The sequence below is a fragment of the Lissotriton vulgaris genome, chromosome 2_1 (assembly GCF_964263255.1).
Source record: "Lissotriton vulgaris chromosome 2_1, aLisVul1.2, whole genome shotgun sequence".
Classification (NCBI taxonomy): Eukaryota; Metazoa; Chordata; class Amphibia; order Caudata; family Salamandridae; genus Lissotriton; species Lissotriton vulgaris.
The window spans coordinates 1,844,519,413-1,844,546,379 of NC_141687.1; the positions used below are offsets into that span (position 1 = coordinate 1,844,519,413).

Below are 26,967 nucleotides of genomic sequence, written 5' to 3' on the forward strand. Positions count from 1 at the left end.
CTTCATTGAAGAAAACGCCATCCTCTACTCCTCCCAGTTGGGTTTTCGCAGCAACTACAGCATCGAGATTGGCCTACTGGCCGCCACCGATAACATCTGCATGCTACTCGACCAGGGCCACACTGCAGCCCTCATCCTACTAGACTTCTCCGCAGCCTTCAACACAGTCTCACACCGCACTCTCCCAGCCAGACTCCACGACGCCGGTATACGAGGAACCACCCTAGACTGGATCCGCTCCTTTCTCCCTGGCAGAACCCAAAGGATCAGACTCCCTCCCTTTCTCTCCGAACCTACAGAGATCAACTGTGGAGTACCCCAAGGATCTTCGCTTAGCCCCACAATCTTCAACATCTACATGGCCCCCCTCACCACCATCGTCAGACAACACAGGCTCGTCATAGTATCTTACCCTGACAACACCCAGCTCATCCTCTCTCTCACGAATAACCCCGAAGACACCAGACTCCGCTTCCAAGGTGGAATGAAAGACGTCACAGCCTGGATGAGCGACAGCTGCCTAAAACTGAACTCGTACAAGACAGAGGTCCTCGTCCTTGGACCCTCAACCACCGTGTGGGACAGCTCCTGGTGGCCTCCTGCCCTTGGTAGCCCACCCACCCCGATGGACCACGCCCGGAACCTCAACATCATTCTAGACTCCTCCCTCCCCCTGACCCACCAGATCAACGCCATCGCCTCCACCTGCGTCAACTCCCTCTGCATCCACCGCAAGACCTTTAGGTGGATAATGCAGGAAGACCATCACCCACGCACTTATAACCAGCACACTGGACTACGGCAATGCCAACGCCCTTTATGCTGGAATCAACAAAACCCTGCTACACAAGCTCCAAACCATCCACAACACCACTGCCAGACTCGTCCTCAGAACCCCACGACACAAGCACATGGCCCAGCACATACGAGTCCTCCACTGGCTCCCCATCGAGAATAGAGTAACCTTCAAGCTACCCACCCACGCCTACAAATCCCTCCACAACATCGGACTCAAATACCTCAACAAAAGAGTCTCTTTCCACGTACCCAAAAGGAGCCTCCGCTCCGCTGACCTCGCCCTAGCAGAGACCCCACGCATCCGTAGAAACAGAGCAGGTGGAAGAGCTATCTCCTACGTCGCAACAAAGACTTGGAACAAGCTCCCAGTCAACATCAGGCGCTCCCTCACCCTGCACACCTTCAGGAAGAGTCTCAAGACCTGGCTCTATGACTTATCCGGAGCTTCACCCCTCCCCCCCCCCCCCCCCCCCCCCCCCCCAGCGCCTTGAGACCCTCAAGGGTGAGTAGCGCGCTTTATAAACCCCTGATTGATTGATAATGCCCATTCCTTTTTTGGTGAACTCTTCAGATCATACATTATGACTGGCTGTATAATGTTCCCTCATATGAGCCGATCGTATACTGCCCATCCTTATGGGTTGCTTCTTTGCCGCACATGGATAGACCCTGCAGACCATATACTATGGCTGCTAGTATGATGCCCATTCCAATAGGCTGCTTCTCCTGCTGCAGCTGAATGGACTTCCCAAAGCATATACCGTGGCACGTTATATAATTTCCTTTCTTCGTGCTGCTCCTCCGGCATATACTATCACTGGTCATATAATGGTTGGCTCCCTATCTTTTTGCAATTGACTCCTTAAAGCAAGTGCTAAGGCTGATTGTGTAATGCTTCATTCCTCGAGCGCAGAATAGCTGATCGTATGATTCCTCTTCTTAGGCATGTAATGTTTAGAATGGTTTCTCCTCCGTTGCTGCATGGTGAACCTCTCAGACCAATACTGTGGCTTGTTGCATAATGCCCATTATAAGAGGTTGTCCATTGAGGTTCAGCAGATGCCGCTTGACGTTCCTGAGAAGACTCATCAGAGCATATACCCCAGCTGATTTCATGTTGTTTATTACTGTTGGCTGCTGCTCTTCCACTCCTATGTGGACTCCATATGCCTTATTGCACCTCCAGTGTGTAGCGCTTTTCACCTCTGGGCACTTTACCATCCTTCGTAACCAATGTGTGCTAAACTGTATGATACAAATGATACGGACTACTTCTTATTGGTGGTAAGTGAAAGGTTTAACAACAAAAGGAGAGGTAGGGAGAATGAGGCACTCTCTTAGTCCCCGGTTAGTTATGCAAAAACAAGAAAAGAGAGGTCAGATCAAACACTTGATCAATCTAAGCGTAAACTATACAGACCACAGTTCAAGGAGTCAACACAAGATTAGATTATCACATCCGATTTGGGTGATAAAGAAAGCCCTCACACACTGACCTAGTCAGTGTCATGCTTCATCATCGGGCCCCACCGACACCGAAAGTAAAGAGTATTACGGGGTCCGGATTTGAGGCCACAACCAGGTTTATCAGCGGGTCGAGAGCGCTGAGGGCGATGTGCCAGGTCGCTCCGACCCCCTCCCGAGACCCATGGTGCTAGTAGCGCCCCTTTTGAAAGTGCAGTGACACTCCTAATTTACGGAGTATTTTTTGGAATCGAGTATTTTACTCTTCCAATATTTTTATGCACTTTTTTCACTCTTTATTTTCACTTTCACGTCCCCAGGTCAGGGTGGGTGATTAGAGAGCCCATACCGCCGGGGTATAGTCCTGAAGAATGCCACGGTAATATACCACCCTTATGGCTGAAACATGTTGACTGAAAGAAATTGAGTATATTCTGTATTTTACCAACCTTGAACCTTGGCATGTAAATACAGACACGTAATACTCTTTACTTTGTGCCCCAGGGATCATTTATTAAATATTTTTTTCGATACCCTTTTCCAGGCACTTTTAATATTTCACTGTAAACAAGAGCACGCCCTCCACACACAAAACCTGCTCCGCAGTCTTCCTGGCGTCGTAGCACACCGCAGAGGCATTCGGCCTCTGTCGGTGGGGCCCGATGATGAAGCATGACACTGACTAGGTCAGTGTGTGAGGGCTTTCTTTATCACCCAAATCGGATGTGATAATCTAATCTTGTGTTGACTCCTTGAACTGTGGTCTGTATAGTTTACGCTTAGATTGTTCAAGTGTTTGGTAAGTGAAAGGTGTCCAAATGTGTGATCGCCCTTTTCATGTGTGTATACACACACATATATAAAGATAAATGTATGCCATGGCAGTGAAATTAAATATTGTTCAATAACGTGCTAAAATGGATGGAGTGAAAGGATGGATTGATGAATGATGAGAGAAAGGATGGATGGATGGATGGATGGTGGAATGATTGAAAGGATGGATGGATAAGTGGAAGGGTAAATGGATAGATGGATGAGTGGATGGATGGATGATGGAGTGAAAGTATGGATGAAGAGCAAAATGATAGATGAGTGAAAGGATGTATGTAAAGATGGATGAGTTAAACAGTGGATAGATGAGTAAAACAATGGGTGGATGAGTGAAAGGCAGGGTAGACAGAAGTCTAGGTGATGAATGAATGGATGGATGGATGAGTGAAAGGGTGAATTGATGAATGATGGATGAGTGAGTAAAAGGATGGATGGATGGCTGAGTGAAAGGGTAAGTGGAGGGATGTATGAATGGATTGATGGGACGAAGTGTGGGTGTATGGTTGTATGGATGGATGCTTGAGTAAAAGGGTGGATAGATGGTTGAGCCAAAGAGAGGATGATGGATGGAAAGAGTGAAAGGTTGGATAGATGTAGCGAAAGAGTGGATTGATGAGTGAAAGGATGGGTAGATGATTAAATGGATGGATGAAGGGGGATGGATAAGTTAAAGGATGGATGATTGAATTAATGGATTGGTTCGATGGATAGGTGTCACTGGACCAGTGGCAGCTCTCCTTTATGGGCTCCACTGCTATACGACACCCTCCTTGTTTTGTGGTCCATTCTTATTGTATCAAGAGTATATAATGATTCATTCTTTACATAAAAATAAAGTGCAGACCAGCTTCAGGTCCAGCAACAAACTGAGGCAGCTAGTGACATTGTTTGATTGCTGACATAGGTGAATGAAAGTGCCTGTGCCATTCCAGCACTGTGAGAATGTCTGTGCAACTGTGTGTGAATTAAAGTGAGAGAGAGTCAATGAAGGAATGAGTCAGAGTGAATGAGAACGAGTGCCAGTAAGGACCAGTATGTGTGAGAATTAATGTGAGCTAGTGAGGGAGAATGACAGTGAGTGCAACTGAGTGTTACTGTGCGTGAGATTGAGTCACAGTAGGACTGAGTAATTCAGGATGAGGGAGACCGAGTGGGCTAGAGTAGAATAAGGAGTCTGTGTGAATTAGTGACACCCAAGTGGCACTGAGTGAGTCACAGTGAGACAGTAAACTTAGTGCAAGAAAGTGTGAGAGAACCCTGAAGAAAAATCTCTTTAGAATTTGAGCCATGGATTACGCTCACCACTTTTAAAGTTCACCAGCCATCACTGGTTAAACGTCAGTCCATGGTACAGTGTAGCAGACAACGGTACAGTGTAACAGACTTGAGAAAATGCTGCTTGTTGGCTTACTCTTGATTTTTTTCTTAATGCACGTTTTTAACCCCTCTTATCCCTTCTAGTTAAATAGCTTGGTTTATAACTGCTACATGTGACAAAGCAGCATGGTATAAACCATATAGGCAGATGATCAAAGGCTACTTTTCTATGTATTACCATTGTTGATTGTGGGGAGGGGCCTGTCCCCAACACTGATCACATGACAATCAAGGTCCGACTGGCTGTACCGGGTATCAGGTGTTTCCCCGGGAGACTGGAAGTTTGGGGGGATGGTTTTGTTACTGGGGGGCCAGTTTTGCAGCAGTGCTGCAATATCTGCCTCCTGTAACACAATCCGCAGGCCAGCATAATCCACTCAGCACTCACTTTCGTTTCCAGCCTCCGTGTGTTTCGAAATATGTTATGGTTTTAAAAGCACCCGCTGCAGAGTTCCTTCTATATCCAGCAATTCTCGGGCTACAATAAAAGAGTCAAAATATCTCTGGTGATTAATCTTTCTGCTGGAGAGAGATTGGGGTTTTGTCTAGTGGCAGTTTGGACTCCTCTCGTAGTGCATGTCTGCTGTAAAGGACATGTACCATGCAGATCATAGAACTGTATTTCATGTGCATAGCTCAGTGGGTTACTGCTTTTGTCATAGAGATCCTTTTGTTACTGTACTGTTCATAAGTTACAATTGTAATGTAGCACAGTGAGCTATGAACTTCAATCAAAGATCCAGTCGTGGCCAGCATGACTCGTGGGTGGGGGGGGGGGGGGGGGGTAGGGTAGGTCTCGCGGGTAGGGGGTCGTGCAGGGATTTAACATTTTTTTTTTTTAAATGTACCTTTGCCGGCATGATCCGGTCTTGCGTCGTCTCTGCTTCTCTGCTCTTCACAGGAAGCAGGAACCCGGCAGCAGGCTGCCTCCCTCCCCTCCCAGAAGCCAATTACAATGCTGCAATTGCAGCGCTGTGATTGGTGGGGACTGCGCCCAGCCAGGCTCCCCAGGGGTGGGCCAATTTCTTCATGTAGGCTGCATGCAGCCTACATGGTGAAAATGGTAGAGTGAGCATGACTGGTTTGGTCGGTTCTGGGGTCGAACAAACAGTCAGGGTACCCAAAACATTGGGCTAGCCAGCTGCTCCCCTGCCCTGTTGCAAGACCACCCACCCCCAACTAAATCCTTCTGCTTTCTTGCAGTGCGAGAAGCAGTAACATAAAATGGTATTGATACCATTTTATGTTATTGCTTCTCGCAGTGCGAGAAAGTAGTGGGGAGACGCTCCTCCGCACACATGGAGGAGGCGCCCCTGTAAAGATCTGCATGGTACAGGTTAGAAAGTTATGTCTTTTCCCACTCTTTCATCATCCTAATGTTACTAAAAGGGGTTTGTTTAAGTAGAAATAAATTCTTATTAGTAAAGCCATCCCTAAACACGGTGTTACGTTTTAAATGCTGAGTTTGTGCTTCTTCAGGCCAAGCACTCTTAAAAAACATGACTACTAGAATCGATGACATGTTAATTCAACACCTTGTAGTTCCCTTTGTCTTATGTAATCTATTCTATACAATGATATACACAGGTATTATTATTCATTGTCTCTTTGTGTTTGTGATGTAAAGTGCCCAACAGCCTACACTGGTGTGAGAGGCGCTATAAACAAATGAAATACAGGTGAGAGAGGGGCTACGGAGAGATGAGGGGACTGTTGGAGAGTGATGGTGAGGGGACTGTTGGAGAGTGATAGTGAGGGAATCATTGAAGAGCCCCAACAAAGATTGTCAAATCCTGGTGCACTATAAGGTCATCATTTACTATACTTTATTTATTTTATTTATTTATTCGACTTATATAGCGCGTTATAACCCAGGGGTCTCTAAGCGCTTTATCAGGGCCAGGGTCCAAACATCAGGTACTGTGAAGGACAACTGTTAATAAAAAGTTACTTTAAGATCTATTACAATTGAATATATAATGAATAATGTTTTGTAGGCTGTAACAGTTATGCTATTTTTCCCCAAATTTTTGTGATGAGCCCTCCCCCAATTCGCTCTTGTAGTGCTCAGGCTTGCTCGCTGCGCGACATACAGGGCTGGTCTGACAAAAGCTGCCAGAGCTGCTTTGGGTGACATCTGGGGGGAAAGAGAAATAGTCAAAGAGAACTAAATTAAACCAGAAAGAAGAACGGGATGCGGGAGAAGGTTGCCAAGAACAGCTTGGAGTAAAAAGAAAGACAGAGCCGAGAGATGCCCCCCTTTAGCTGACAAGACTGCGCTATTATCCTAAGCGTTGTTCCTTTGTTAGAATTCACTCATGCTGAACAATGGCGGCTGTCTCACTGCGAAAAAGAGCAAAGCCGCAGATTCGACTGGAGATGATCCTGAGTGGAATGTGTTAGATAAGGCGTGGGGATGGCGATTTCGAGGAACATTTCTTTTCAAACGCAAAGAGAGATAACCGAGCACAGCTGGAAGAGAGATGTGAGGGGAAGAAGAGAACGGAAGACCCGAAAGAAGCCGGGGATGCAGATATCTGGCTGAACGTGCATGTCGAGGCGTGTAATAGAAGGAGATATTTGTACAAATGCAGGCGCCTTGACAAAAATAGGGGAGGAACATGGATATTGGAAATTTGCTTACTCAAAGAAATGGGGAATAACGGAGAATTATTGTGTGAGAAAAGGGAAAACTAGAGACGCCCTGTGACAATACGAAACAGCTAAAGAATATCGGATGCCTGAGAAGGGGAGAAAAATGGGAAGAAAAGCTGGGGCAAACAAACTGTGAGAAAATAAAGAAAGCAAGCAGCAGAAAGAAAAACAGTAAAATATAGAAATAACTACATGAAAAATAAACCGTGTCAAATTGAAAGATACAATGCAAAATAAATAAACGGAGTGATAAGAAATAGAAGCTCATAAAAACAATGATGTAAAGACAACATAATAAAAAAGATGAAGTGAGAAATGGAAAAAATAAAAAAAACAACTGATGAAAATGAAAATTAAATGTTAGAAACAATGCTAAATAGAAAACGCACTTCTCTCGTCACACATATAAAAGGCTGCGAAAAAACCCAAAGAGCACTATTGGCAAATATAAACATGGAGGAATACCGTATAAATCTTTGAAAAATCGAACCTTCGAGAGATATGAGACTATTTCTTTATTCGTTTGTTCACTGTCTAAGGATTTTCTGGTCATGGCTACATATGTTTGTCACCCGACCCTCTGGTGCTCGTTTTTACCATACTCCAAAGGACGAAAGCATGAGTGCAGGCTCAGTGCAACATAGGTAAGCACAGTTGAGTGTAGTTAATGCTATAATCTATGGAGCCACCAGATCGGTAAGAAATCTTGAGAAATAAAAAGCAAATGTGCGGAAGAAATTTAACAAAAAATGATGGGCAATAAAACAAAAAACAGCGAGAGAGAATTAAACGTAAGCACATGAGATACAATGTGAAATTTAATATTCAAATATAGAACAAGGTATCAATGCAAAACTGGAATTCAGGAAAATAAAATAAAAATCTTTACAAATGTAAAACCTGTAATAAACAGAAAAAGCAGTGTTAACCAAAGCGAGATACTATTGTGAGGCCTGTACTGGAGCAGTCAGTAGTTCTAGGGAGTGTCCAGGTGGTCACTGTCGTTTTACCTCTAGTGGCCCATTGGATAGATATGCAGTCCAGTTTGACTGCCGAATTATTCTCTTTCTACCCTTGACCATTGTAAGGTAGTAATGGAGAGCTAACAAGCTGCCTCCTGACGGTGGAAGAGACGTTGCAATTCGGAAACTACATGACACAGTTACTTAGACACAATAAACTCAATGTCCAGAGAGAGCTATACATTTTCTCCCAATGGAAGGTAAGACAGTTCTAAATAAAGCAGACTACAGAAAAGCAAAAGGTCCGTATCCCCAATATCCTCTGAAATGTACTACTGCAGCTGGGCAGGAAACCTCTTAAATCAGTACTCTTCAGTACAAATGTATACGTGGAACTATGAAACGGGCTGTATGCCTTCAAAGCCACAGCTTAATGGCTTGAGAGACCGGGCTCCACGACTTTTCTACAGGCTTCGCTTCCCTATCCAAGTCAATTGGATGCACTTGCAAACAGAATGCTCCAGTGCATCAAGGATTCTAGGGTACTTCTGAAATTTGCCATAGGTTCTCAGTATCTCTGGGTACTAGCAGAACCGACACAAGGGTCCCGAATCAACTGGCCAAGAATCTAAAACGTTGTCCCCAAATCGACCTCTTAATATTAGCAGAGGATCTAATCCAAGTCGAAAGGCAAAGTATTCTGTGGAAAGGGACTTCGAGCCCAAGCTAGTTGTTTGTTTAACGGGGTTACTTGGAGCTCCGATTTTCATTGCCCAGGGCATATGATTTCGGGATCCATATTCTGTTGAGGGGCTGTCCATATTGATGATGGAGTATGTTTGTTGAGTTTGCGCTAGCATCCAAAACATGTCCACATGTGAGTGCCCTACTTAAGAAACCATTCCTCGAAACTGACCGGTTGCAGTCAGGAGTTTTGATTGGCGGGGGAACCACATGAATTGGAGCACCTTCTGGACCCAGCAGTTTACTAGTTCGAACTTGGGAGCTAAGAATTAGGACCAGGGTTCAAACATAGCTTGAAGCAGCAGCATTTGTGTAATTGTAAAGGCTGCACAAGTGGTTTCATCTGTTCTGGAATCAAGTTGACTAATCTCTGGAAATAGATCTCTTCCAGAGGAGCTAGGGTGAAGATGGAAACTTTTGGTTATTTCAGACTAGAAGTGGGTGATGTAGGCTCCCATTAAGTTAAATGGTACAGGACAGGATGAGCAGTGACAGCTCACCACGCTTGGAGTCCTCAAATGCCTCTTGCAGGTCCTACAACCTCATGCACTGCTGATGACTTGGAAGAGGATCCAATTCTATGGCCTGTAATGCCAGTTTGTCTTCTGAGATGCTCACGTCTTGGAGAGGATTACATAGGCTTCATTCCACTGGGCGTTGCTATTCTTCCTCCTGGCCATGGTGTGATCTTTTCTATACTTTTCTACGCAGTATCACTTACAATTTCTCCAGGCCAGATCACAACAGCAAGACCGCTCCACACCCTACACATGGTCCTAATACTGGGGGGAAATAGTGAGTTATTTTCCAGCAAATACTTCTCTGTGCTGGTGCAACACAGCTTGTGCTCGAAGTCCAAATGAAGTACAATTTACTGGCTCAGAAGGTCTACTTTGATAGCCCTGTCAAGTAGCCTGGGCCAACCCAAAATCCAAAATTCCTCTACAATACTGAACCTCAGCCACCCTTACAATGGTGCATCTGTGTGGCCTTTCTTTGTGAGGTTTTACAGGGCAGGGATGGTGCATCTCCTTAATTCTACATTTAAATTCCCCAGGGAGCGACTGGCCAGACACTCCATGCTAAGCTTCTTTTTAGCTGGGGAATAGAAGCTCAGGTGCTGTTCCCGACCAGACGCCTTAACCTGACAAGAAGGGGATGTATATTCCTCCGGTCACTCAGACTTCGACACCATCTCTAGGCTGGGGTTCCAGCAGCAGCCTGCAAGTTGCCATGTCGACACAAAGTGCATGAACCACCTCATGGTTCAACACCACTTTATGAAACTTTCACTGTGCGCTATATATGACACAATTAAGCCAACTTCAGGGGAACTCGAAGCAACATAATACATAGGTAACATGGCCCACAGACACACATAAAGCTCACAGTATACATACTCTTTGGCAGTAAAAATGTTTTGAAATGTGGGGGTGGGGTTAATGGGTTTTACCAGGGAGGACCTGGAGTAGTCCTAGTCACCAGGAGTGTAAGTACAATGACCTATCCTCCCGAACCTAGAACTATCCAGTACTAACTATCTGCCCATAGCATGGGTTCAGGGGGCAGTATCTGCTCTTGGGGTGCACACTTAGGGCTTCCCCTGGTCAGCTGGGATTTGTTCTCATCTGGTAAGTACCAGAAAACAAGTATACCTCAGAGTGTAAATGGGAGGACATCACAAAAGTGGAGGAAGGTTGTTACAGCTCTCCTTGCCTTGCAAGAGTTGATGTGCCTAGGACAGTAACAAGCATTGGCATAGCCAATAGGTCTCGCTTTTGGGACCTTATAATTATTTAGTTATGCAGCACAATATCCTTGGTGCAACAGCATCAACTGTGGCATGGCTAAACACTTATGAGGTCCCAAAGGCGAGACCTTTTGGCTAGGCTAATGTGTGTTCACTTTGTGAGCAATAAAGATGCCTTTGAAATCTTTTCTTGTCACATTTGCTCCACTTTCAGAGACAGAGGTCAAAAGTTAGTTTGTCTCTCCAGAAGTTAGAGGATTTTCAGCTCGCCAGAAAGGGGTGAGTAGTCCCTCAATAGAGCTCGTCTTGCTGGACAATGCGAGTGGGCAAGTGGATTTTTCGAGCCCTGACCTAATATTTATGTGAATTTGAGATGGACTTGGCTGCAGCATGGTGGACAGCGCTTCAAGATGCCCGGCCATACTTGAAAAGACCAATCAAAAAGGATTGCCTTAGTTGAGGTGGGAGAGTGCTAGGCATTTCTCTGCAGTTTCTAGGACAGCAAGCACAATAATAATTTTCCTTTGAGTACCACAAGTTACAGGAATGACTTTGGATAGAGCATTACCAATTTGTACTCACTGATATCCTTGTTTTACAGTGCTAATAATTCTGTACCGTTCTTAGAAGGTATACATAGATTTCTTGGTTTACTACATCAAAGGCCAAAGATAAGTCCCAAGAAATTGTATAGTTCAGCTGCACATTACATTGAAAAGGCTTTTTTTTGGTTTGCCTTTTACTTTATCCCTTTAGGACGGATCTGCACAAACTTTCACATTCGCTGAGCATAGTCAGCTAAGGCCTGTCATGACAAAGTTTGTGCAGGGCAAAAAATTAAGGAGGGTAGGGTAAAAAAAAAGGTGTTTTTCTATTTTAGCTCACACTAGGAATTTTGGTCGTAGCAACAGAAAAATGCGGCTGAATGAATTTACCCCAAACTGGGCATGAAAGTGTCATTTTACTCAAAGGGTGCTTTATTTGTTTTGCTGAAACCCCTTCAGCAGTTTTTGTTTTCAAGGTTCCAGGAGGGTATATCTTCCCTGTTTAAAATCTATTCTGTCAATCGTAGTTAAACATTTAGATGAATGGGATTGCCTGAAAAAAGAGATACATTTTTTTCTGCTATCATGAAATCATGACTTCCATGGTGTGAAAAATATGTCAACAACAAAGGGGATACCATGAGAGGTACCAGACCCCTGGTGAGAGGCGGGGCGCGGGGGGGGGGGCAGTCGTAGGCTGATAGATAAATTGCACTAAGTACTGCCATCTGCCCACTACAAAGCTGACACAGCACTAGGGCAAAGCAACAGACAGTGCGATTAGGTAGCAGGCTTTTACATGCCTCTGAGAGCAAGCATATCCCTCTGTTTATTGCATGTAGCCATGACGAGAGAGATTCTGGGACATGTCACAAAGTGAACGCTTAAAGTGCTCACCGAGACAGATATCGTGAACAGGTTTGCACTTGATGTCACAACAGCTGCAGAACTATTTTATCACCCAGGACAGTGGTAAATGTCCCTCACTCGAGTATTAAAGGAATGTATGTTGCAGGCTGGAGAAGTGTGGCTCAATGATTAGAGCGGCAGACCCTGATGCAGAGGTCTAGCCCGGGACCAGGGTTCAATTCCCCGCCTCGGCGGGTCTTGGGCTCAAAATTCCACGGACCTGATAATTCTCGCCTCGGTGCCTATTCCAATCATGGAGTACCACTCTGCAACTCAGCTGGTCCATCAATAGTTAATCTCCACAACGGCCCCCACAACGCTAAGGATGCCTGGCCTCCACCTTGGGGGTGCCCAGGAGTGGACGCCTCACAGGGAAAGCCAGGATGGGTTCCACAGCGGTATTCGTTCAAGCGCCTTGAGACCCTTGCGGGTGAGTAGTGCGCTATACAAGTATCAATTTACAATTTACAATTTACAAATAAGCATTTGATGACCCGGATGAAGTGATTATAGAGCACAAAATAACTCTGAACAGTATATCAAAACAAATCAAAAAAACTACCTAGGGGGAGGAGCTACGACAGCAAGCAAGATGGCTGCGTAGTCTCCCGGCTCCGCTGACCTCCGTCTTTCGCTCGAAGGTCCTGTCATCTATCCTGATATTCCGCCCCATATCCGTGTCTATGAACTAATCTGCAGTCCGATGGAGCAATCCCGAGACTTTTCCGACATTGTGGAGTGGAGTAATGTCGAGGTTTGACTTGAGGCCTAACCCAGTCTGGAAGCCGGGGTCTCGAGTGCTGGTCCAGCCGGGTCCTAGTTGAACAACAGCGGACTGGTGAGGGCGGCAGGGTCCGGTCCATGGAACTTTCGATATCTTTTGGATTGCTTTGCTGCCGATCTGCTGCCTGGTCTCGTATTGAAGGTGAGGAGACGAGTGACGCCCGAGGCGGTGTGGCGGGGGGCCCCTGACCCGGAGGCCTAGCGTTTGCATCGCCGGTGCCTTTGGGCTGGCAACTTGGCGCGCACAAACGCATGTTGACGATCTGTCCTCACGGTTCATTCCTGCTCCGACTAATCTTCCCCCGGGGAGGGCGACTCTCCGAGGGGATCACTATGCCTGATGTTATGCGAAACCCGGCGGAGCGGGCTAAGTGCGGCCCGTCATTGCGGTTAGTGCTGGCAGCCCTCGAGGCACTTCAGTGACTATGGAGGCCCAGGTCTGGAATCTGATGTCGGCAGTGGATGGAATTAGAAGATCGGGACCGGACCCTGACTCGTTGCCTGGGACCCGGCGGCCAGCTCAACTCTCGACAGACACCCCAGCGGTGCATTCAGACCCGGTGCATGGAGCTGTGCCTGCCCCTACAGATGTGGAACTGAACGAACATGCTGAGATCTGCGTATCAACTATATGGTCGGAAACTTTGGTTTTGCAACCAGCGGAACATTTAACTGCTGTTCCCACTCTGGAAACTTTGGGTCGGAACTGTGAACTGTGTTGGATTGTGTCGCACCCCCTTCCCAGCTGGTCCATCAAGATGGCAGATGGGACAGTGTCTGGCCTCGGAGTCGGGGAGGGGCATAGTTGGAACCAGCCATCTACTTTGGGATTTGCCATCCTTTCTCCATCTAACAGACTATATTTCGGCAACTTCTGTGTATATTTTGACAATTTGACGATGGGGCTCTACTTATCGGAGGGAATCAGCAAATTTGATCGACGGGGCCAAGGCTGAGACTGTTGTTTTGGGTTTCACACTATGGTTTCATCAGGAACGGGATTGCTTTACTAGGTTAACGGAGACCGGGCGGGGTTTATAGTTTCCTCCGGTGTATTTTTCTATTGTATTCTGCTCGATTGTGTCAGCTTTGTGGGGGATTCTTTGTTAAGGCGGTGGGGAGAGACCGGGAATGCGTACGATAAAGCCCTCCTCCATCTCTACTTTTAGTGTAGGGGTTTAGTTCTTCTTTATTTCTCTTTGTTCTTCCTATATTTCAGGTTTCAGTTATTTGGGGCAACAGGCACGCTGCTAGGGGGGTAGGCCGTAGTCATCTGCAGGGTGGGGGGTTGGGGGAGGGGAATTTTTGTTTTTTCTTTATTGTTTCTATGGCCTTTTTTCTCTTTCCTATCCTTCCTTTTGCCTTTTCTTTTGCTTCTTCCTTTTTCGGGTCAGCGTAGTGGGTCCACTCTTCTGTCAATTATCGATTTTTCTTATCTGTGCCTATACTTTTCATGATATTTCAGTATCATTGGGCTGGCGCTTAACTGGTGCGAACTGTGATTGTATGCGTGTTTATCCTGAATTGTATGCCTTAGCTCCACTGTCTTAAATGAGATCGATCTAACTGTGGAAATCCTACTATTTTGCGCGCCCTTTATGCGACTCTGTGATATTATATGGCACCTGATCCTTCTATTTTTATATTGTAAAATGGAGCCTTTAGAATCCTGTCATTCGCATGGTATGCTTAATAGCCAGTTTTAATTGAATTTGTGGTACATTCGCTTCCCGGGCTGCCGAGTCGTGTCCTAACTGATTTGCTGTGATGAAACTGATTAGCGGCCGGCCCTGGTGGTTGTAGGCCCATATTTGTAACTGATTGAAGTACCAATAAAGGTTTCCCCCCCCCAAAAAAACCTACCTAACTGACTGCAACACATCAGTCATAACGTACCACTAGAACCACAGAACAACCTTATGCAAACCCGTCATTTGGCACTATTTTAGCATAAAATGTGTCCTCGGGCTAATTTTTTGATCAAAGACGCATTTTTCACTAAAAAGAGACACACAAGTGCTTCAAGCAACTGCTGTGTTCTGGTTGTTGTTCTCGCACTCCTGCACTTCAAACCTGCCACCCAAACAACCAACACTTCCGAAATGTTGGTGAAACCAGGTACCAACCAAGACCATACCCGCATTGTTTTGGTTTATTTAAAAAAAAAATCAGGACTGACTTTGATCTTTAACAGTGTTTGTCCTTTTTCCTTTCTGATAATAGCTATACCTACCAGTGCATCTTATTTGCAACTACGTCGGGGCCATCCATTTGTTGTTCAGTTTTGTACAATCCTTTCGAACCCAGCAAATCTAAATGGACTAGTCACTTCTAAGAGAAAGTAGCCATAACCTCAGCCGCAGGTAAACCGAGAGTTGCCCTGCATTTTATCTGGATCTTAAAGCTATCCCAGAGTAAAATGTGCTCTGTAGTTAAGAGCTAAACTTGGTTATCAACAGGTCCTACATGTTGAACTCTCATGCATTTTGTCTGACCCTGGGACGGTCCGATTTAAACTAAGCCAGTGTTTTGCTTTTTGATTGGTGTTCGTGATTGAGTGGATATGTAAAATTGTGTGCGGCTACTCCTATTAAGATGTGTACCCCTAGCTTTCTTGGTGTAGATGTACACAGACGCATCCTTGCTCATTTAGTGTAGCTGATCCGAAATGCATTGCTTGCACCCTACAAATCTGTGTACGTCAAAATCGAGACGTGGCCGCACAAGATGCTTAGCTCTGCCAGTGCTATCAGGCCCTGTTGCTTTGGGACCAATCAGACGGCGACGCAGCCTCAAACCCGGAACTGTTCTGCCTGCGTGGTAAGGCACGAAGGTCAGGAGGAAGTAACCTCACCGGTTTTGCATGACAGTCTGAACATATAGGCTTCGTTCATCCCGCCTCCTTATTCAATGCAGCTACGAAAAGGAACAGTCAGACTGAAACGGAAAGTCAAAAAACACACAGGAATAAATGAAACCAAATTGAGGTTTCGGGACTCCTCGGGTTCGAAACAAGTTTACACATGTTTTCTTTTTCAAAGAACCATGTCCTATCTTTTAAAGCTTCAGAGCTGTCATGGGAGGAAGGAGGGAGCAAGAGATTGGGAGGAAGGATGCCGAGGGAGGCAGGGCTGGCAGAGTGAAGCCAAAAAGAGTGAGGAGCAGAGTGGGGGCCAAGACATGCGCGAAAGTTAATTGAGGTGCGCGCACGACGGCAAAAGCAGGCTGGTGAGTGGTGTGCGATGTGCATGCACCGTGATGAGAGAGGAAAGCCAGATGGCGCCTCTATGCCAGCCAAAAGCGTGTGGTTGGACTTTTAAAAGCCCACACACTAAATGTCTCACCGACAGCACATGCACTGGCTCAGGCGAGACCTAAAAATAGACTTAATTGCCGTTGGAGTGGGGCACAATTGGATGTGCAGTAGAAAGGAGGCACAGTGATTTGACTTAGTGTTTATTAGAGGGGAAGCTGACTGTTCATGTTAGATAGGTTAGGAAGAGTAACTGGCACGGAAAGAAAGAGATAAGGGGCAGTGGCTGAACAGTGAGAATGGAGCACAGATTGTACATATTCCCATTGGCCAGCGGTCTGAGAAATTAGGGATAGAAAAATGTGCAGAAAATTATGAATTAGACACGCCAAAAGTATGTCTGTAAATAGATTTGAATAGGATACATGCTGTAGGAACACTGCCAGTTCTGCTTGGTTGCCCCAGATCTTTCGCCTTTTGCTGGGCCCTATATTTTACTGGCTTTAGAACTCTGTGTACTTTACCCCTGCTAACCAATAGTGAAGTGCCTGTGCTACACCTTTAAACCTGGTTTAAATAGCATGCTCCTAATCGGCATAGTTAACTTGTCTACAAGTCCCCAGCATATGGTACAAAGTGTACCCAGGATCTGGAATTTAAATGCCACTAGTGGACTGCACCACCTATTGTGCCATCTACTACAGAGGCGGTACAAATTTGCCTTCAGACCATCCATTGTAGCCTACTGTAGCAGTGTAGAAACTGCATTTCGACCTTTTTTCACAGGTCTTAACCTAAACATTAATAAGTCACCCCTATTTAGGTCATGAAGCCCACAAAGCAGGGTGTGTGTGTAGACGGGCCCTGTGTACCAGGAGTTGGGGTGGTATCGGATGGTGGTGTAGGAACAGGCAGTACACTAATTCTTGGTGTCAACGAGGGTTTTATTGGTATTCCCCGTTTGGTTTGTAACATGAGAGTTCTCCGGGTTCGGAACGTAAGTCTCTCCCTCGCGAACTGACTGGGTTCCGTTGTGGCGTCTGGATGGTATTCCTCTCCTAGGTTGTGTGTCGCGGTCCCCTCGAGGTCTGGTCACTGATGGTGGGGTGTTTTCTGGTCGTCGTCGTGGCTCCGGTGACCCAGGGAAAGGGGAGACCAAGCAGAAAGGGGCCGTTAGTTCCAGCGTCCACTGGGAAGGCATGCACCGGGGGACCCAGGTGTGTAGTGTAGGGAGGCACCACTCGTGATCACACAACTCAATATAATGCAGTGCGGAGGTGAGGGGAGGTAACAGACTGTGAGGGGGAGTAATCGCGGGATAAATGGACACAAGAGGGGGGGAGGGGGGACGCAGGATCTCACACGGGGCTATTTACACTAAAGTACTCGCTTGCTCCCCACCCAAGCCGCCATACGCTGACATACCTGGGCAAGCCACGCTCCTCCCCCGGGAGAGTGGCACGGCGACTCGCAGGGTCGTTGGCCTCCTGGCTTCCCCTCGGTCGCTCCTTCGCTAGCTCCCAGCTGTTCGTCGGGTTCTCCGCTTCTTCCTCCGTTTCTCTCCTCTCCGGTTCCGGGTTCTCCGTCTTCACTCTTCTCCGGCACTTCGGGGGTGACGTCACACGCCATCCACATTGCTTCCTCTCTTTTGGCCAATCCAGGCCGGCTGACGTGAACAGTGGGCGGATCCTCCCCCTCTGTGTAAGTCCAGTTAAAGGAGCCACGTTCTTCCTCGGCGTACTCCTCGGACTCCGTTTCCCATGGATCAGTCTGCAAAGAATGAGGACGTGTCGGGTCAGAACCAGATGCCCACCAGTCACTTGCAGCGCACCCCCCTACAGCACGCGGCCTCACCCTGTCACACACCTCCCCCCCTGCATTCTCCCGTTTGGGGAGAACAGGCATGCGAGAGAGGAAATCGGCGTTCCCGTTATCCCTCCCTTTCCTATGAACCACCGTGAAAGCATAAGGCTGGAGGAAGAGGAACCACCTCAGTACCCTAGCGTTCTGTGTCCTGTTCTTATGCATCCACTGCAAAGGGGCATGATCGGAGTACAGGGTAAAGGCCTTCCCCTCCAGATAGTAACGGAGCTTCTCTACAGCCCATCGGATCGCCAGACACTCCTTCTCGACTGTGGGGAATCTTTGTTCACGGGGGTGTAGTTTCCTGCTTATATACAGTATCGGGTGTTCCCTATCGTCCTCCCCTGTCTGAGACAGTACAGCCCCGATTCCTGAGTCGGACGCATCCGTGGCTAGTATGAATGGTTTATCGAAGTTTGGAGGTATTAACACCGGACTGGTTGTGATGGCATTCTTCAGACGTTCGAATGCGGCTTTGGCTTCCAGTGTAGGAGGGACAGGCAGGCTATTCCTAACGGATTTTTGGAGTAGGTTAGTCAGGGGGGTGGCTATGTCGGCAAAGTTCTCTACGAACCGTCGATAGTAGCCCATGAGGCCTAAAAAGGCCCTAAGTTCCTTTTTTGTCGAAGGAAACGGAGTTTCGGTGATGGCTTTGATTTTCTCCTCTTGGGGAGCAATCACTCCGTCCCCTAACATGAACCCAAGGTATTTCACTTTAGAGTAAGCCGCTCTGGATTTCTTGGCGTTCACGTGCAATCTGGCGTCTCTCAAGGAGGCCATAACCCTGGTGACATGTTCTCGGTGTTCAGTCCAGGTCTGACTGAATATGACAATGTCATCCAAATATACGGAGCTATAGCCGGCATGAGGGGATAACACCGTGTTCATGAGCCTTTGGAACGTGGCAGGCGCCCCGTGTAGGCCAAAGGGAAGGATATTGAACTCGTATAATCCGTCCTCAGTGGCGAAGGCGGTCTTGTGGCGATCCTTCTCTCTCAAAGGCACCTGCCAGTATCCCTTTGTCAGGTCCAGCGTTGTGATGTACTTGGCTTCCCCTATTCGCTCAATCAATTCGTCCACCCTGGGTATGGGGAACGCATCGAAGGATGAGACGGCGTTCAGTGCCCTGAAGTCCATACAAAAACGTGTGGACCCATCAGGTTTGGGCACCATTACTATTGGGGAGGACCAGTTGCTTTTTGAGGGCCTGATGACGCCGAGATCTAACATGCTTGCGACTTCCTTCCTCACATCACCCCTTTTTGCTGCTGGTATGCGATAGGCTCTTAGCTGTACCCTGCTACCCGGGGTTGTATTGATCTCGTGCTCTGCCAAGTGTGTGCAACCAGGAGTGTCTGAAAACAAGGGGGAAAAAGGGCAGAGGTCGCTCAGCAGTTCATGTTTCTCCTTGTCGGACAACTCCGGGTTGATGGGTAGGTCGGATAGGGTTGTTTTTTCGCCCCCTTCTGGAAGGGTCAAATGGGCTGTTCGGGGTGTAGGACCCAGCCATTTTTTTAAGAGATTCATGTGAAAGGTCTGCTTGCGGGTGGGAGACATAAGTAGCCGGTAGGTGGTATTGCCAAATTTTTCCAGAACACGATATGGCCCCTTCCATTCGCTCCTGAATTTCTGGGTGGAGGAAGGAAGCAGCACCAGAGCCCAGTCCCCTTGATTCATGGTTCTCCAGCGTTTGCCTTTATCGTACTGTCGCTTTTGTCGTGTTTGTGCCGACTGCAGGTTTGAATACGCCAGTTCCCTCAGTTTCCCCAAGCGCGACCTTAATTGCTGGGTGTAGTCCAGGAGGGACCGCTGTTCGTTGGCCTCCTCGTGCTCCCATGCTTCCTTGGTTATGTCGAGCAGGGACCTTGGTTGCCTGCCATACAGTAGTTCAAAGGGTGAGCATCCAAGGCTACTTTGGACCTGTGCCCTTACTACGTACAGTGCCAACGGGAGCATCCGGTCCCAGTCCTTATTCTTGGTGGACAGCAGTTTCTTTAGGGTGTTTTTGAGAGTCCTGTTGTACCTCTCCACCAAGCCATCCGTTTGGGGGTGGTACGCAGACGTGCGGATGTGGTGGAGATCCAATGTCTTGCATACCTCTTTCATCATGCGAGACACAAAGGGCGTCCCCTGATCCGTCAGGATCTCACGGGGAAACCCAACCCTTGAGAATAATTCGACGAGCTTTTCGGCTACGTTCTTCGTGGTGGGGCTGCTAAGTGGAAATGCCTCCGGGAAACGGGTGGAATAATCCACCACCACTAGTGCATAAGTATGCCCCCTTGAGGAGCGGGGTAGAGGCCCAATGAGGTCCATGCCGACACGTTCCCATGGATTGCCTATTACGGGTAGGGGTTGTAACGGGATTGCTGGTGGTCTGGACATGTTCTTCTTCTGGCACACCTCGCATTGTTGACAATACGTCTCGGTTTCTTTGTAGATACCTGGCCAGTAGAACAATCGGAGTATGTTTTGTGTGGTCTTCTCTGTCCCGCTATGTCCTGCTGTCAAATGTGTGTGGGCGTAGAATAATATCTGTTCTCGGAAGTTGCTCGGTACCACCAGTTGCCTGGGTTCTCCCTCCTTTCCCTCCCGATATAACAGGCCGTTTTCCATAGCGAAGCGGGGATATCTCTGGGGTGCTCCCGTGGTCTGGGCGACGTGGGCAGCCTCCCACGCGTTCAGGAGAGATGGGTCATTGGACTGCGCGAACTTGAACCCCCTGTCTAGGACCCATGGTTCGGAGGACAGGTAGGCCTCTGTCGGTTGTTTGTCCAACTCCCGTTTAAACAAGGCTAGGAACTGCGGGTTGTCCACCCCCAATATCAGTTCTTCAGGCAAGGCACTCACCACTCCTACCTTTACTGTACAGGGTTCCCTCCCCTGGGAGTGTATGGTGATACGGGCAATGGGATAAGTCTTGACATCCCCATGGACGCACCGTATGTGTACTTCGCCCTCCTGCCCTATCTGTGAGGGACATACTAGTTTCCCCCGTATTACAGACTGTCTGCATCCTGAGTCTAGGAGTGCCTTTACTGGTGTGTGGTTTACCCGTACCCGTACGTAGTAGGAGGGCCCCATCTCTGCGCTGTACATCACGGCCTTGGGTATGTAACCCACTTCCATGGGTTCCTCCGTCGGCTTTCTTCTGGGGCACAACCGGGCGATGTGGCCCCACTCCCCACATTCGAAGCATTGAGGCCCCCGTAGAGGGGTTATGTCTGGCCGGAAGGGTCGTGGTTTCAGGGGTTCAAATACAGTTTTTTTTCTTTCCGGTTTGGGCGGAGGGAGGGTGCTTTTGGATGGCTTCTCCGGTTCCCAGGGAAAGGTGCGTGGAGCGGCCCTAGTATAGTTGGCCGCCATTTCAATAGCCTGAGCAGCAGTTAGTCCTGGATGTTGCCTCAACCATCTTTGTGTGCCGTAGGGCAGGGTTTCCATGAACTGTTCCAGGATTATGCTTGTCATGACTTCTTCTTTACTCCGGGTCTCGGGTCTCAGCCATTTTTCTGCCGCCATTTTCAGACGTAGATATAACGTCTTTGGGTTTTCTCCGGTGATACCCTTTTCCTTACGAAACCTAAGCCTGTAGGCTTCTGCGTCCATGCCGAGGTGGTCCAGGATCACCCCCTTGATCTCGATATAGGTGGCCGTACCTGTTTGGTTAGCGACCTGGTATGCTATCTGCGCTTCTCCTGTCAACAAGGGAGCGAGGAAGAAAGGCCACTTGTCCTCAGACCACCCACATGCACGGGCAGCTCTTTCGAAATTGACCAGGAAGGCATCCGGGTCTTCGCCCACTACATACTTCTGCAGGGATACCCCCGAAGGATGAGGTCCTTGAGGCCGTCGATCTGCTGATATAGCAGTACCGGGGGTTGCCACTACCTTCTGCAGATTGTCCATTTGTTGGGTCATGGTGCTCCGAAACAGGGCTCTGTCTGCATCAGCTATGCTGATTTGTTGGCCGATAGCCCATTCCAGTTTCTGTTGACCATCGATCAAGGTCTGTACCACTTGGTCCATCATCGGGTCTTGCTCAGAGGGAGTAGATCCCACTTCTGACACCACTGTAGACGGGCCCTGTGTACCAGGAGTTGGGGTGGTATCGGATGGTGGTGTAGGAACAGGCAGTACACTAATTCTTGGTGTCAACGAGGGTTTTATTGGTATTCCCCGTTTGGTTTGTAACATGAGAGTTCTCCGGGTTCGGAACGTAAGTCTCTCCCTCGCGAACTGACTGGGTTCCGTTGTGGCGTCTGGATGGTATTCCTCTCCTAGGTTGTGTGTCGCGGTCCCCTCGAGGTCTGGTCACTGATGGTGGGGTGTTTTCTGGTCGTCGTCGTGGCTCCGGTGACCCAGGGAAAGGGGAGACCAAGCAGAAAGGGGCCGTTAGTTCCAGCGTCCACTGGGAAGGCATGCACCGGGGGACCCAGGTGTGTAGTGTAGGGAGGCACCACTCGTGATCACACAACTCAATATAATGCAGTGCGGAGGTGAGGGGAGGTAACAGACTGTGAGGGGGAGTAATCGCGGGATAAATGGACACAAGAGGGGGGGGAGGGGGGACGCAGGATCTCACACGGGGCTATTTACACTAAAGTACTCGCTTGCTCCCCACCCAAGCCGCCATACGCTGACGTACCTGGGCAAGCCACGCTCCTCCCCCGGGAGAGTGGCACGGCGACTCGCAGGGTCGTTGGCCTCCTGGCTTCCCCTCGGTCGCTCCTTCGCTAGCTCCCAGCTGTTCGTCGGGTTCTCCGCTTCTTCCTCCGTTTCTCTCCTCTCCGGTTCCGGGTTCTCCGTCTTCACTCTTCTCCGGCACTTCGGGGGTGACGTCACACGCCATCCACATTGCTTCCTCTCTTTTGGCCAATCCAGGCCGGCTGACGTGAACAGTGGGCGGATCCTCCCCCTCTGTGTAAGTCCAGTTAAAGGAGCCACGTTCTTCCTCGGCGTACTCCTCTGACTCCGTTTCCCATGGATCAGTCTGCAAAGAATGAGGACGTGTCGGGTCAGAACCAGGTGCCCACCAGTCACTTGCAGCGCACCCCCCTACAGCACGCGGCCTCACCCTGTCACAGTGTGGTATTTAAAAATAGGACATGTAGATATATATATTATTTTTTTTCAAAAACCTTTATTGTCCGCTTGCATGTTACAACATAATATAATCTTTTAGCAATCAGCGAATTGCCAAGTTACATGAACTAAATTTGCTTAAAAAATAAACCCATAGTGCCAGCACACAGATTCCGAACAATATCCCCCCTCCTAGCCCATAAAACATGCACAGTTTCAGTAATACATACTTCCAGGAATACAGAGAAGTGTAGGATTCAACAGCCTGCAACTCTGAAGACCAAGGGCTATGATTTCACTTACAGAATAGTCCGTACTCACAGTTCTTGAGTGATAGGGCTAGCCTAGCATTTTTATGCCAAAATAGGCCCTTTTCCCATCCGACCCAGTTCTTTCACCTCTTCACGTCTGCCAGCCATCAGTGCTCTGTAGCTTCAGCATCACTCTGAGAGGATAGAGGGTGCCCAACAATCCCTTCTTCCGTCTGGGTTCTTCTGCCCACCTCATCTTCCTGTACCGTGGCCATGTCCACCTCCTGTGCTAAAAGGTATGCAGTCAGAGGGCCCCATATGTCCTTCGGCCGCAATTTCAGGGGCAAAAGTTCTGCATAGCAAGTCAATTGTCCCTGCAGGTGGTATAGTCTTGTAGCCAGTCTTTACACTTGGGGGCCCTGCCCCTTCCCCACCTGCAGGCGACTTGGCGCTTCGCAAGTAGAAGGCCCATCGCAAGGTACTTTTTGTGAACTGTTACTGCATCTTGGATTCTGCCCAAGAGGGCCACCAATGGGGATGGCTGCATTTGCACCCTTATCATATGCGACATACCCTCAAGCACCTGCAGTATTGCATCACTTGTGGACATTGCCATGCCAAATGCAAATAACCCGCCCCCTCCCCTCCACATCCTATTTATGAAGTTAGACAGGGTTTAATATAGCCGGTGCAGGAATTTATAGTGAATGAGTCGCAGCCGGGTACTGGCTGTAACTGTTTCGTCTGCGTGCAACTAAATTCCCATTGCTCGTCTGTCAGGGGAACCTCCAGATCCTTATCCCACTCCATCCAGGCAATCGGGACATGGGAAGGTGGCGCATTCAGTACGTGTTGGTACAGCAGGGACGTAACATGTTTGGGAGGTCCGGGCTGCAATAGTGCGTGTAGTGGTGGTAAGGTGATTGGTTCCAAGGGGAATGACGTAGTGACAGCCTTTACGCTTTGCCAGAGTCGTGAGTACATGAATAAATCCATAGTAGTAGGAGTGTGCACTCCAAAAAACTGCTCCCTTGTGCAAAACTGCCCCCTAACAGATCTCCCCAAGTGGTGTATTGTAGACTATCGAGCAATCTCCTACATATCTTTTCGTATGTGACCTGCAGCAAAGGGTTACGCACTAAGGGCAGTCTGGGGGAGTACATCAATGGAACTTCCAATCTGGTACAAATCCTTCGCCAAGCTGTATTGGTGCAGTCCACAGTGGACGGGTCACGTTCCCGGCTTTTTACTGCTGTGAACAAATAACCAGAAGGTGGCGTTGGGGCCATATACCCAGCTTCAACAGCCAAGTGTGGCATAAACGGGGGCGGGTGAAACCAGTAGGCTGCAAAATGTGCCTGGGCACAGTAATAGTAAATGTTGCAAGGCTTAGTCACGCTTGGTGGCATCAAGAAAGATTGCCACCGCTGAACTGTTAGGGTCTATGTCCTGCATAACAACTACAGAACGGATTCATTCTAAATAACAAAGTGTGATCTGCATAACCAAATCTAGCTTTCTGGCAAATTTGGTGTATTTTCGTTCAGTGATACGGGCTGTAGGTGTGTTGACAAGTCCTATGGGAATTAACATTCCAAACCCAACCTTTTTTAAACCCCATTTTTCTCAGCCCTTGCTTAACGGATTGACTCAAAACTTTCCATTGCGCAACAAGGTTCACCAGAGCACTTTTTTGGGAAAAGTTCATGAAGATTCGTCAAACTTCGCCACAGATATAGGCATGTCAAAAAACACATTTGCTATGTATATATATATATATATATATATATATGTATATATATATATATATATATATATATATATATATATATATATATATATATATATATATATATATAAACATAAAAATAATTAACAATACAACTGCAAAACATTCAATAAATTACCAAATTAATAAAACATTTTTTTTACAAATAATCAAAAAAAGACGTTTACTAAAAATATTATAAAAATGTAAAATAGATATGTATATAAACAAATAATATACATTTAAAAAAATAAACAAATAATAATAATAGATATATGCAAACAATATTAGGAAAGGTATTGCAATCTGGGAATAATTGATACACTATTCCCACTCCAGTTTATGCAACAATAGTGAAAGCGTAGGTTTTCGGAGAGTTTACATTTACTATTCCCACTCCAAACAGGTCAAAAGTAGGAAAAGTATTGGATTTATGAAGGGAAAGATTTACTATTCCACTTCCAGTCTGTACAACAGTAGGGAATGTGTTGAATTTCGGAGGGGTAGGATTTACTATTGGCGCTCCAGTCTGTGCAACAGTAAGGAAAGCGTTGAACTTTGGAGGGATTACATTTACTGTTCCCATTCCAGTCTGAGCTACAGTAGTGAATTTAAAACTCTTAATAGGAACACTATTAATTAATCCCACAAACAGTTATATATATAAAAAAATAAAACACAAACAATTTATATAATTATTCAACAATTTAATAATTAATTATAAATAAAAAAATATATAATTTATTACTTAATTTCCCACACTATACTCCTGAAAACCTAGCAGCCAACACTTAAAACATAACTAAAATAAATAAATGTAACACAATATACCTAAATGATAATCAATTAACGATTAATAATTATTACTTAACACCCCACTCTATACCCATACAAACCTAGCTACCCGCAACTTAAATGTAGCTAAAATAAATCAGTATTACATAATGCACTTTAATAATATCAATTAAATTAATAATAATAAATTATTAATTGTTCATTATTACTTAATATTCTCACCTTATATCCCTACAAACCCAACAGCCCACACCTAAAATATAAAGTCAATACACAATTTAAATAATTAACAATCAATTTAATAATTAATAATAACTTAATTTTTTTCTATGTAATTATTACTTAATTAACTTACCGCCATATATCCCTAGAAACTCAGCAGCCCGCACCTAAGATATACAGAAAATAATTATCACACAATTTACATAATCAATAATCAATTAAATTATTAATAATAAATTAAGAATTAATTGATACATTTTTATTACTTATTTAACTTCCCATCCCTATACCCCTACAAACCTAGCAACCCACTGCAATACACTAAATTACTATTCGCAATTACATTTAAATTTATATATCACTTACAATTACAAACTATATTAAAAATATTATTAACAATTATACAAACAATAATAACACAAAATCAATTTATGAACTAAAACACATTAAGATAAGTTAAAACTATATTATTGAAAATGTTATTAACAACAATGATATTCTTGACAATGATATTAATTACCTAGAAAAAAATGATATTTTTGACAACAATATTCCTGCACCACAATATTATTGTAACAATATTTTTTTCCGATATTTCTGCCTCCTGATATTGACAACTTGATATTTTGTCCAAATACCAACAGGATACCCGGATAATTCTATTGTCCGACCAGATTTTTGTCTCATGGTTCACATACAGCACTTGCGGCGCCCTTGAAAGAGGGAGTGAACAGGATTCTAAGACAATCCTTGTGTAGCCACTGTCCGGTTGCTGAAGGACCCTGCTTTTATCCTATCAGACTTCTTTTTCTGGGCACAATACCTGATTCAAAATGGATTTTAGTATCAGATGTGAAAGGACACTAGGATTGCCATAATACTCTACACATACACCTCCAGCCCTTAGAGTGCAAG

At 46.5% G+C, this 26,967-nt stretch overlaps 1 protein-coding gene across 1 annotated transcript in view; it reads left to right on the forward strand.

The window, feature by feature from the left end:
* Positions 1-26,967, forward strand: part of IQCH (IQ motif containing H) — a 1,013,078-nt gene that overhangs the window by 166,152 nt on the left and 819,959 nt on the right. The window lies entirely within an intron of this gene.